The sequence below is a fragment of the Papaver somniferum genome, chromosome 2 (assembly GCF_003573695.1).
Source record: "Papaver somniferum cultivar HN1 chromosome 2, ASM357369v1, whole genome shotgun sequence".
Classification (NCBI taxonomy): Eukaryota; Viridiplantae; Streptophyta; class Magnoliopsida; order Ranunculales; family Papaveraceae; genus Papaver; species Papaver somniferum.
Genome location: NC_039359.1, coordinates 92504642 through 92517102, shown reverse-complemented (window position 1 = coordinate 92517102; position 12461 = coordinate 92504642). Strand labels below are relative to the sequence as shown.

Sequence of the window (12461 nt, the reverse complement as noted above, 5' to 3'; positions counted from 1 at the left end):
GATGAACTTGGCCTTAAGTAGCCATTTCATCTCCTATTTTATTTCGAGAGCGGTGGCTCTAGGGAATTCCCTGCTTCTTTGTTTCACGGGCTTGAATTCATGCGATACGCCAAAATTGTGAACCACCAGATTGTTGTCCAGGCCTGAAATATCGTCGTAATCTTATGCGAAGACATCCTTGTAATCTTTAAGTAGCGAGATCAATGATTCTCTCTCTTCTTTATCTAAACTCTTGTTTATCATGATGAGGCGCTCGTCTTCTTGAGTTCCTATATTAACCTCCTCCATTCCGTTCATATTGAGATCTCCTGGCGTACGCTCTTCGGCGATCTTGGCGGTAGTGTCTGTTAGCTGGTTTCGCAACTCCTCGTCATCATTTGTGCTGTAGGGGAGATCAGCCAAACTTTCTTCTGCGCTTTCGGGGGGAGTCTCCTCTTCGCTAATTGATACATCAGTATAATCTTGCACGTTCACGGATGCTCCCCCGATTAATTTCTATAAGCGGTACACGTGCCCTCCATCCGGCTTAGAGAAATGCTGAAAATTAGGCTGCTCCTCTTGATTCCTTTTCCTCTCTTTCGGAAATACCATTCTGTATGGGATAAACACATACTTGACCGGCTCCGGATTTTCTTCCTCTCCCCACTTAGGTAACGGGATGAGTTGTACCTCAGGCACTTCGTCTGTTTCTTTCGGCTCGTTATAGAAAATTGCGTCCTCCATGTATGCTTCCTAAGGGTCGAAAGGGTTGCTTGTGGATGGAATCCGGTACTGGTTAACTCCTATAATGATCTCCACGCATTGGTGTTATTGTTGAAGCGACCACTTTGTGATTAAGAAGCCATCCTCGCCCCAGCAACACATGGAATGTGGTGTCATCTTCCAGTACATAAAACGGTGTGGGCGCTCGAGTAAGACTGACCTTCATAACCAGGTTAACGATTCCAATAGATTTCTGAGCGTGGCCTCCGAACCCCTTTACCGTTGTGACTCGCATTCTGATCGCGGACCTCTACACTCCCAGAATGTCTAGTGTATGCATCGAGAATAGATTCAGCGACGCGCCTCCATCGATGAATGCTTTCTTAAGCATGTAAGGACCCTCAAGATCGTCAATGATATTTGACTGGTCTGACGATGATTAAGATACATTTATCCACTAGTGACTCGACTAATTAGAGAAGAACGTTAATTAATATAGATACGAAACTAGTATCATTAGATAGATCTCGAAAAATTACGCAGAATGGACTACTTCAATGCGGCAATCGTATACCGAGGAAGAAGATTTCATTGGAAAAGTATGAAAGGAAAAATAGTCATTTTACAGTTGGCCGCCTTGGCTACCCGTATCAAGTTTTTGGGTGCCTTTAGCATTCGGGTCGGCCTTATCTCTAGCCAAATCGAGAGGATAAACTCTCATTTCCTTTTCTTCTTTCTTCTTCATTCTTCCTTCTTCGTCTCTTTCCTTCTTCTTATGTTCATCTTATCTCTATCGATATCGAATCAAATAATTTGATATTGAATCTCGTTCAAGTAAGCTTAGGATTTTGATAATCCGATGGTGTTGAATTTGGTTTAACTTTAGACGGAGAAGAAACGATAGATCAAATAGAAACAGAAGTAAGGGTTTCAGGAAGATAAGGTTGATTGAAGAATTTCGTGGAATTGAATATGAAATCGATCAATTAAGGATGGGTATTCACTGTTATTAGCAAAGAAGAAGATTTTCTAGTAAATTTTATATTCACAGTGTAGGGTTGGAGAAATTAGGATTTGTATGATGAACGACGTGTTGAAGTTCGGGTTAGATGAATTGAGATGGGTATTGAACGATCGAGTGGAATCAAGTTGAATTTAAGATGGAATCAAGTTTCAAGTGATGAAGTAATAATTTAGAGAAAATTTGGGGTTTCCAATTGAACCGTGGATATATTATGAGCCTGTGATGACATGCTGCTGAATTGGATCAAGGTGAAGAGAAGTTTGGTTTTAATTGCTTGATCAAGACTAAATTGAGGTAATTGTTATTCTCTATAGTTTTAGTAAAGTTATTTGATTCTTATTTTGAAGTTGTGTGATTGTTAATGGATTCATAGTTGAGTTAGATAAATGGGGTATGGATTTGGATGTTGTGGGGTTATTTGGCAGTGTAGGTAGCGGTTGGCAATGGAATGTGTTTGGACTGGAGATGAATTGTTGTTGCAGAAGAAATCGAGTTCCACAGTGGTGTTTCGTATCTATTTGTGATGTTTATGGAGTTGCGGTGTTGAAATTATGAAATGATTGTGAAGCTAAGAACTGAATGATTGTGGTGATTGTGTTATGGAGCTATGGTAAGTAGCTTAGACATGCGTTTAACTACAGGGAACAAAAAGTGGATGTTATTGTTGAGCTTTGTATTGATTGAAGTTCATTTGAATGGTTGTTTGTAGAGTTGAGAAGTAGAGGTGTTTTTTTGAAGTAAGGTTATTCAAGAAGAACTGAACTGAGATTTCTGTTAAGGAAGTAATCTGTTGTTGGGGGAGAGTGGTGAACTGAGTATGAATTGTAGTATGGGATTGAGAAAATGAAGAGTATTTAGAATGGGGATTTAGAATTGTATATAGTGTTTGTTGTAAAAGCTTGGAAAAGATGCAGTTACAGGTATTCTATATTTGAATTTATACTGAGCCATGAAGTTTTTATGCTTTGATTGTGTGATTGTGATGATTATATAAAGTTGTATAATCTGGTAGAACTGAAATAAGAATGAAGAAGTTGTTTAGAATTTAGATTATAGAGTTGTACGGCACAACAATTGTGTATTAGAGTTCTTTGGCATGTGCAAAGGCTCAAGCCAGAATCAGTAAGATGTATGACAAGATTATTTAGCTGACTCAATTTATCTGACTGAGCTGAGTTAACCCAGTTAATTTGAGTTGAATCTGTTTGACTCAGAACTGGCTCAGTTGACCTTGACCTGAATAGGTTTGACCTTTGGCTCAGTTGACCTTTTGACCAGGCCTTGACCTTGAGTAGACGTTGACTGTTAGTTGATTCCCTTTGACCAGACGTTGACTGTTAGTGACCGTTAGATAACTCTTATGGATCAGACCTTAGGTTATTGGGTCGGATTAATGGACTTGGGCTTAGGCATAAGTTTTCATACTTTGAGTGTTTGGACCCCTTATGGTTTGAATTATCCTTTGGCTTACTCTACAGAGTTGTAGATATTCATAAGACTTAGATAATGGACTTGATATCCAATCTAATTGAATTAGTAAACCTTTAGATATGCAAGAGATGGATAATGAAGATGTGTAGAACCATAAATGGTCTTAGAACCATTTAGATAGTTTACTTAGCTTATAACTGGAACTTGTATGAAATTATGTTATGGTCCTTGTGTGAGCCATTTTGTCTAGATTCTTAGAGTTCTTGTGTGGTTAACAGTTAGTCTGTATTAACAAAGATCGATGCAAAGGATGAACCAGTGGATCGTGGATCTCGAGGTAGGCGTGGCTTGTCATCAAAAGAGGTGGGAATCTACTTTTAACTCTTTTGTGAACATTTTTGTTTTCTTTTACATAAGTTTATATTTAATAAACTCATGCAGTGTCTGGTTGTGCTTTCCATGCATCGTTTAATTTAAAATCTGTTAGTTATGTTGGTTCATTTAATCTTTCCGACTGTTTGATTTATTTTCCGAAAGTTCTATGGTTTCCTTTAATCTTTCCATGGTTTGGAAATGATTTATAATATTTTGCTTGTCATTATGAATTGTTGTGGGAAATAAGAATTTCCATCTGTATTATATAGGACACGCTCCTTCTTTAATACTTTCATGCACATGTGGGTGTGTAATTGTCACCCAAATTATCTAGGTGTGTAATTGTCACCAATATTACGGGTGTGTACAATCACCCACAGACTATCCATGTGTGTAATTGTCACCAGTATTACGGTGTGTAAATGTCACCACAGAAATAATGATTTAGTGTGTAATTGTCACCAATCCTACGGTGTGTAAATGTCACCACAAAAATAAAGGAGTTAGTTCCATATAAATGATTTTTTATTTTAGCAAACCAGTTGTCTTTTAATGTTTGGGAAAACATGGATTATTTTCCGAATCATGTCAATGTTTACTTAAAAGTTAGATGTTATTTCCATTGGGTATCCCTTTTAGGGATGTTGTGCTCACTCGTTCCCACTTCATTTTTTTCAGTTATCAGAAGAGTCGGTGCGCATGAAGATATTTATTTTTGTAGCTTAACGTTTGGACGAATCGAAGATATTTATATATCGTTTATATATGCATTTTTTATTAATTTGTTAAACAACACATTATTGTATTCTTATCACTTGAGATATTTTCATTTACGTTATATAAGAGTGTTGGGTTAGTTTTGGGTTACGTTTTGTAGCAGATTTCTAATTGGATATTTAAGTAAATGATTTAGATTGTTAGTGCTTCATTTTATAGTTAATCTCTTGGATTAGTCAGCTGCTAGCTTAGGGAGCGCAACAAAGTTAGTATCAGAGCTTACTATTAGATCTTATATGGGAAAAGATAGAAATATCCAGTGCCAGTTAGCGAACTAGATTAGTTTAGAATTGGGTTGGGTTGTGAGATAAATCTTAATCACTAAAAACTATCAATAATTAAAATATTTATTTGATTGATTTATTTATTTATTTGATTGTTTATGTCTGGTGAAGTAAAAATTGTAGGGTATACCAATACATTTAGATAATAAGGATTTGAGAATAATTAATCTAAAAAGTATGAACACGTAGACAATCTAATACTATAAAAATAGTGAGATTAGTATTATTGATAAACCATGTAAATCCCATAAAAACTTACTGAACACATTGACATATATGAAGAGTAAACAAATTATAATTACATAAATGTTAATAATATTTTGGGACTCAATAATATTTTTAAGAGTAGTTAAAATGATAGTTCGACCATTGATGTTAAACATATTAAATGACAATAAGATCACAAATAATCACGATAAAAGTAATTTTAACATTTATCAAATAGTATTGTATTGAACTTTATCTAATTAAAAATCTTATTAGGAAATGTATAACGGAAAAGTAATAATTAGGATCAAGTAGCTCCACAAATATTATAATAATTGTCTACGGCTGGATTTTTAAATTTAATACAATAGAAATATTTTCTTGCGCATTGAAGTCAGATGGATAATATAAGATTTATTAAATTAGACCTAAGAATGTGCAGATATATTGCGTAAAATAAAAATACTAAATTTCTTAGTAATCTTATACATGAATTATCTTTAGTCTAGCAAATGATTCTGTAAAATCGAATTGGGATTACTTATATTGGTAAAATAAGTAAATAAATAAATTTAGATGACTAAATTGTTTAAAATAATGTGAACTGTTTTACGAAGTAAAATTTATCATACTTACACCAGTTACGATAAAAGTTTAGAGACTAATTAATCATGATAAATTAATACTTAGTTAATCCAGCACTGGGGAATAGTGAAGGTTGTGTTTTCTCTGTTCGTAGGAAGGCATCGTTGGGATTGGCCAACCTTGACAGGGCAACTGCATTCAGAGATAACCGATCATAGAAGTTTAGTATAACTCGTTAGGAAACCGATAGATATAATTTCACTTAGAAAGATTCGTAGGGTTCTTCCTTAAAGTTAGAGACAAATATCTTATAAAATAGAAATTATTTAAAAAAACTTAGACTTCCCTATTTGATAGAATTTAAATTAGTGTGGTCGAACCTAGAGCCACAAATCGTAGTTGTAGAAAACTATGTGCTTTGTTTCTTATTGATTGCGCTTAGACGAGAGATAGTATTTCTCTATAAGGTGGGGAGTTTTCAAGAGCAGAAGGATGGTTTGATTTTCGAGGACGAAAATGAATAAGGTGGGGAGAATGTAAGGACCCTCAAGCTCGTCAACGTTATTTGACTGGTCTGGCGATGATTAAGAGATATTTAGGCGCTAGTGACTCGACTAATTAGAGACGAACATTAATTAATAGAAATTAATCTAACAACGATATAGATACGACACTAGTATCGTTAGATAGATCTCGAAAAGTTATGCAAAATGGACTACTCGAACGTGACAATCGGATTCCGGATGAAGAAGATTTCATCGGAAAAGTATGAAGGGAAAATAGTCATTTTACAGTTAGCCGCCTTGGTTGCCCGTATCAAGTTTTCGGGTGCCTTTAGCATTCGGGTCGGCCTTATCTCTAGCCAAATCGAGAGGATAAAATCTCATTTTCTTTTATTCTTTCTTCTTCATTCTTCCTTCTTCTTCTCTTTCCTTCTTTTTTTGTTCATCTTCTCTCTGTCTATCTCGAATCAGAGAATTTAATATTGAATCTCGTTCAAGTAAGCTTAAGAGTTTCATAATCCGATGGTGTTGAAGTTGGTTTAACTTTAGACGAAGAAGAAACGATGGATCAAAGAGAAACATAAGTTAGGGTTTCAGGAAGATAAGGTTTATTGAAGAATTTCGTGGAATTGAATATGAAATCGACCAATTAAGGATGGGTATTCACTGTTATTAGCAAAGAAGAAGATTTGTTAGTAAAATTTAAGATTCACAGTGTAGGGTTGAAAAAATTAGGGTTTTTATGATGAACTCAGAGAAGATTTAGAAGATGTGTTGAAGTTCGAGTGGGATGAATTCATGTAGGTATTGGACGATCGAGTGGAATCGATTTGAATTTAAGATGGAATGAAGTTTCAAGTGATGAAGTAATAATTCAGAGAAAAGTTGGGGTTTCCTATTGAACCGTGGATAATTGATGAGCCTGTGATGACATGTTGCTGAATTGGATCAAGGTGAAGAGAAGTTTGGTTTTAATTGCTTGAGCAGGACTAAATTGAGGTAATTGTTATTCTCTGTAGTTTTAGTAAAGTTATTTGATTCTTATTTTGAAGTTGTGTGATTGTTAATGGATTCATAGTTGAGTTAGATAAATAGGGTATGGATTTAGATATTGTGGGGTTATTTGGCAGTGTAGGTAGCGGTTGGAAATGGAATGTGTTTGGAACTGGAGATGAATTGTTGTTGCAGATGAAGTCGAGTTCCACAGTGGTGTTTCGTAGCTGTTAGTGATGTTTATGGAATTGTGGTTTTGAAATTATGAAATGATTGTGAATCTAAGAACTGAATGATTATGATGATTGTGTTATGGAGCTATGGTAAGTAATTTAGACACACGTTTTGAACTACATGGGACAAGAAGTGGATGTTATTGTTGAGCTTTGTATTGATTGAAGTTCGTTTGAATGGTTGTTTGTGGAGTTGAGAAGTAGTGGTGTTGTTTTGAAGTGAGCTTATTCAAGAAGAACTGAACTGAGATTTCTGTTAAGGAAGTAATCTGGTGTTGGGGGAGAGTGGTGAACTGAGTATGAATTGTAGTATGGGATTGAGCAAATGAAAAATAGTTAGAATGAGGATTTAGAATGGTAGATAGTGTTTGTTGTGAAAGCTTGGAAAAGCTGCAATTACAGGTATTCTATATTTGAATTTGGAGTGAGTCATGAAGTTTTTATGCTTTGATTGTATGATTGTAATGATTAGATAAAGTTGTACAATTTGATAGAACTGAAGTAAGAATGAAGAAGTTGTTTAGAGTTTGGATTATAGAGTTGTATTGCACGACAATTGTGTATTAGAGTTCTTTGCCATGTGCAAAGGCTCAAGCCAGAATCAGTCAGATGTTGGACAAGATTATTTAGCTGACTCAGTTTATCTGATTGATCTGAGTTAACCCCGTTAATTTGAGCTGAATCGGTTTGACTCAGAACTGGTTTAGTTGAACTTGACCTGACATTGACTAGGTTTGACCTTTGGCTCAGTTGATCGTTTGACCATGATTTGACCTTGAGTAGACGTTGACTGTTAGTTGACTCCTTTTGACCAGACGTTTACTGTTAGTGACAGTTAGATAACTCTTATGGACCAGACCTTAGGTTATTGGGCCGAATTAATGGACTTGGGCTTAGGCATAAGTTTTCATACTTTGAGTGTTTGGACCCCTTATGGTTCAAATTATCCTTTGGCTTATTCTACAGAGTTGTAGATAGTAATAAGACTTAGCTAATGGACTTGAGATCCAATCTAATTGAATTAGTAAACCTTTAGATATGCAAGAGATGGATAATGAAGATGTGTAGAACCATTTAGATAGTTCACTTAGCTTATAACTGGAACCTGTATGAAATTATGTTATGGGCCTTGTGTGAGCCATTTTGTCTAGATTCTTAGAGTTCTTGTGTGGTTAATAGTTAGTCTGTATTAACAACGATCGATTCAAAGGATGAACCAGTGGATCGTGGATCTCGAGGTAGGCGTGGCTTGTCATCAAAAGAGGTGGGAATCTACTTTTAACTCTTTTGTGACCATTGTTGTTTTCTTTTACAGAAATTTATATTTAATAAACTCATGCAGTTTCTGGTTGTGCTTTCCATGCATCATTTAATTTAAAATCTGTTAGTTCTGTGGGTTCATTTAATCTTTCCCACTGTTTGATTTATTTTCCGAAAGTTCTATGGTTTCCTTTAATCTTTCCATGGTTTGGAAATGATTTATATTGTTTTGCTTGTCATTATGAATTGTTGTGGAAAATAAGAATTTCCATCTGAAGTATATAGGACACGCTCCTTCTTTTATACTTTCACGCACATGTGGGTGTGTAATTGTCACCCAAATTATCTAGGTGTGTAATTGTTACCAATATTACGGGTGTGTACAATCACCCACAGACTATCCAGGTGTGTAATTGTCACCAGTATTACGGTGTGTAAATGTCACCACAGAAATAATGTTTTGGTGTGTAATTGTCACCAATCCTACGGTGTGTTGTCACCACATAAATAAAGAAGGAGTTAGTTCCATATACATGATTGTTTATTTTAGCAAACCGGTTGTCTTTTAATGTTTGGGAAAACATGAATTGTTTTCCGAATCATGTCAATGTTTACTTAAAAGTTAGATGTTATTTCCATTGGGTACCCCTTTTAGGGATGTTGTGCTCACTCGTTCCCACTTCAGTTTTTCAGTTATCAGAAGAATCGGTGCGCATGAAGATATCTGTTTTTGTAGCTTAACGTTTGGGCGAATCGAAGATGTTTATTTATTGTTTATATTTGTATTTTTTATTAATTTGTTAAACAACACATTATTGTATTCTTATCACTTGAGAGATTTTCATTTACGTAATATAAGAGTGTTGGGTTAGTTTTGGGTTAAGTTTTGTAGAAGATTTCTAATTGGATGTTTAAGTAAATGATTTAGATTGTTAGTGCCTTATTTTATAGTTAATCTCTTGGATTAGTCAGCTGCTAGCTTAGGGGGCGCTACATAGAGGTTGCTTATTGATGTATGTCGTTAGGTATAAAGGTCTAAGGTGCTCCCCAGGTAACGGATATCTTCATCGGTGAATATGATCGCCTCCTTAGGGAGGAGACCACAAGGCCTTCCCGCTGATATAGCCTTGGATGCTTCTTTGATTTGATTTTTGCTGAAACCAAGCGAGTCGAAGAACTGTTGATCCAACACCGTTTTAGCGAATTGGCTAGCCACACCATCTGTGTTTGCAAATGTAGGGTTCTCCATTCCGACTTCGCATGCCTCTTCCTCATCGTCCTCCCACGGCCTCCAGGCATCTCCGCTCGGGTCATGGGGGAGAATCATAACTTGGTGTTGGATCGTTTTTCCTCCTTCTGGATTATCAATTCGATCTCACTTATTTCCAGCTTTTTCTGAAACATCATCTGAAGGTTGAAGCAGTCGATTTTGGGGTGTTGTATCCTTCGATGGAAGTGCCAATACCTAGCGTCGCTTTTGTTGATGGCTCTAGGGTCCATTTTTGTTGGAGGAAGTTTAGTTTCCTTTTTCTCTATCTATTGTTCCAAAAAACCCACGATTTGTTCTTTGTTGCAGGGTAAAGGAGGTGGAAGCGCTTGTGTGTCCCAACCCTCTCGACTATTATTTGCGCGATTATTTCTAGGCACGGTTGATACAATATTGAGTGAGTTACACCAGATGTAATCTGAGTTGGGTTCCTCAATACAGTCAGCGATTCTCGCGGCTTCTTCTTCTAGTTCCACGAACGTGGGGAAACGGAAATTGACTAAGCTTTTCTTAAATAATGAAGTCATTCCTCGCACGCAAATCTCCACTAGCGCTTTGATGTGATTTTCAATTGAGTTGTAGTTATAAGTTCGTTGAGACTTGTGAAAGCAAAATATTTTAGATATAAAACTTAAAATAGAAATTTATTGCAAAATTTATTTCAAGATATTAAAAGTAACCAAGACACTAGATTCCACTATTACACATGAATGAACGATACCAAATATGTTCAAAACTCTAATTATCCTTTAAGTCCTTTATTTCTTAATTCACACATAATCAAACATATTCCAAAATATTAATTGTATTCCCTAAGAATAGACTATCAATCGATTAAACAAGTATAATCTATCAAATTGAATCGCAAGTAATTAAGAAAATTATGTGACCATTTATAACTCCACAAAAGCGGTGATTGAATGAATTATAAATTGTAAATTAGAGAAAATTCAATTGTTACCAGCCATTCATGCATAGATAGCTTCATCCATTGCCTTGGTTGCGCGGGAATTAGCTCATCATCATGGAAACACGCTCAAAATTCATTTTTATTGCTCAAAGGGTGTTTACAAAGATGAAATGGGAGAAACAATGATAAAACCGGGTTTGTAACAGTTTTATTTGTTACAAACTGAAAAGAACGATAGAACAATACTGCCGCTGGTTCTGTAGCTCTACGACCCATGCATGTGTGTCGTTTCTACTGTTGAGAAACGACTGTCTTGGATGGTCTGTTCTTCGTGTTCTTCAGATGAGCAGCAGCAGAAAAATATTTCTGGTGGTTCTGATTATCGCTTATGTATTCTCCAAAACTCTCCCAAACTCTCTGTCCCCCCTCTAAGATGACAAAACACGCTTTATATACCCAACAGCTTCAAAATATCTCGTAATAATGTCTCCAAATTCTCTCACAGCAAAGCCATTACTCGGGAATATATTATTTCTAAACTTATGGTTTTATATCCTTCTTTACGTCCTTCACGCGTCTATTGCAACTCATAGTTCTCCATACATGTTCAGTACACGAATTAGAGTCCCAGCAGCACACGAAATTCATAGCAAGTCCCGTGAAAACTCTCGCACGAACGTGTTACTCTGTTTGTTTCAAACCCACGATACAGCCAACTCTAACCGAAACCATCGACCATACCATCCCTGTTTGGTCCAAACAGGCCCAAAGAAACCAAAACCAGTGCTCGAGTCTCACTCAAACGTGATCAAAATCTTAACAGAGTTTCCTGCAGGAAGAAAACCCAATGAGAATATGATCAACCTTTATGTATACCGTTCTAGCCAATTCTGGTATGAACGACGACCATTACTGGCTCTATTGGATCAAAATAGACAAACCCAATGAGTTTCAGCCCTTGAATCTCCCTAGAACACGATCAAAACTTCAACCCTAATTCTGCCTGCGTCTGCACTATCTTCCTGCCAATTTTGAAATTTGAAATGAAAAAAAAGAGGTGCCCTGATCCAAAACACAGGCGCCTTTAACAACAGGGGTGCATGGGGGTGTCCTTATCCAAAATGAGGGTGCCTTTAGTAATTTTCTTGGGGGGTGCCCCGAGCAACTTTTCGAACGAATTTTCCAAAAATGTTTATTTCCCAAAAATACCTACAAATATAAAAAACACCATAATAAGAACGAAATCAAGTACCAACAATACAGAAAATTGAGGACAATATAGACACATAAATGCGTCTATCAAATACCCCCAAACTTATTATTTGCTAGTCCTCGAGTAAAACTAATCTAGAAAATAAAATGACTACACTTAGAACTTAAACCGCTAGGTGGCCCTAGAGGCGGAGTGTTGTCTCCGGAGGGTTTACCAGAGGTGTACCCACAAAACCTTTACTCCAGACCCTAGCTATCTACGCAGAACCTTGGAAGGCACTAAAGAATCTCCTTGGTTGGCATACAATCATTGACTATATGAGGAAGTACCCTGATGCGAAATTCCAATTGATGTACATGAGTTTGCACTCAAGCATACTAAAATTCATATATAAGTGACAAAGCACTACTCAGATAGTTTCTGGACATCATAACCGGAGTCAAACAATCACATGAAAAGATCAAGAAGATGGATAAAGAGAAAAAATAGATGTTTAAAGTGAACGGTGTTTCCCATATCTGTCTGAAGGCCTCTGCCAAGATGAACCTATCCTAATGGACTGAGATACCGGTCTGACTAATATCAACACAACTGACATATACAAGGGGATCAGTGGTCGATAAACCTAACTCTAGGTCAACACAACTGGCATATACAAGGCACCAATGGTCGACTTTATTTGAATTTATTCCGGTTG

At 36.3% G+C, this 12461-nt stretch overlaps 2 long non-coding RNA genes across 3 annotated transcripts; both read left to right on the top strand.

The window, feature by feature from the left end:
• Positions 1-1791: 1791 nt before the first annotated feature.
• Positions 1792-4399, top strand: LOC113353713. Its single transcript, XR_003361484.1, has 3 exons — positions 1792-2646; positions 3436-3520; positions 4211-4399. It is a non-coding gene; the product is annotated as an uncharacterized LOC113353713 (long non-coding RNA).
• Positions 4400-6296: 1897 nt separating this feature from the next.
• LOC113348413 lies at positions 6297-7651 on the top strand. Of its 2 annotated transcripts, none has more exons than XR_003359672.1 (2): positions 6297-6887; positions 7024-7651. It is a non-coding gene; the product is annotated as an uncharacterized LOC113348413 (long non-coding RNA). The 2 variants fall into 2 exon arrangements; XR_003359671.1 differs by having other exon boundaries at positions 7019-7651.
• Positions 7652-12461: the final 4810 nt, after the last annotated feature.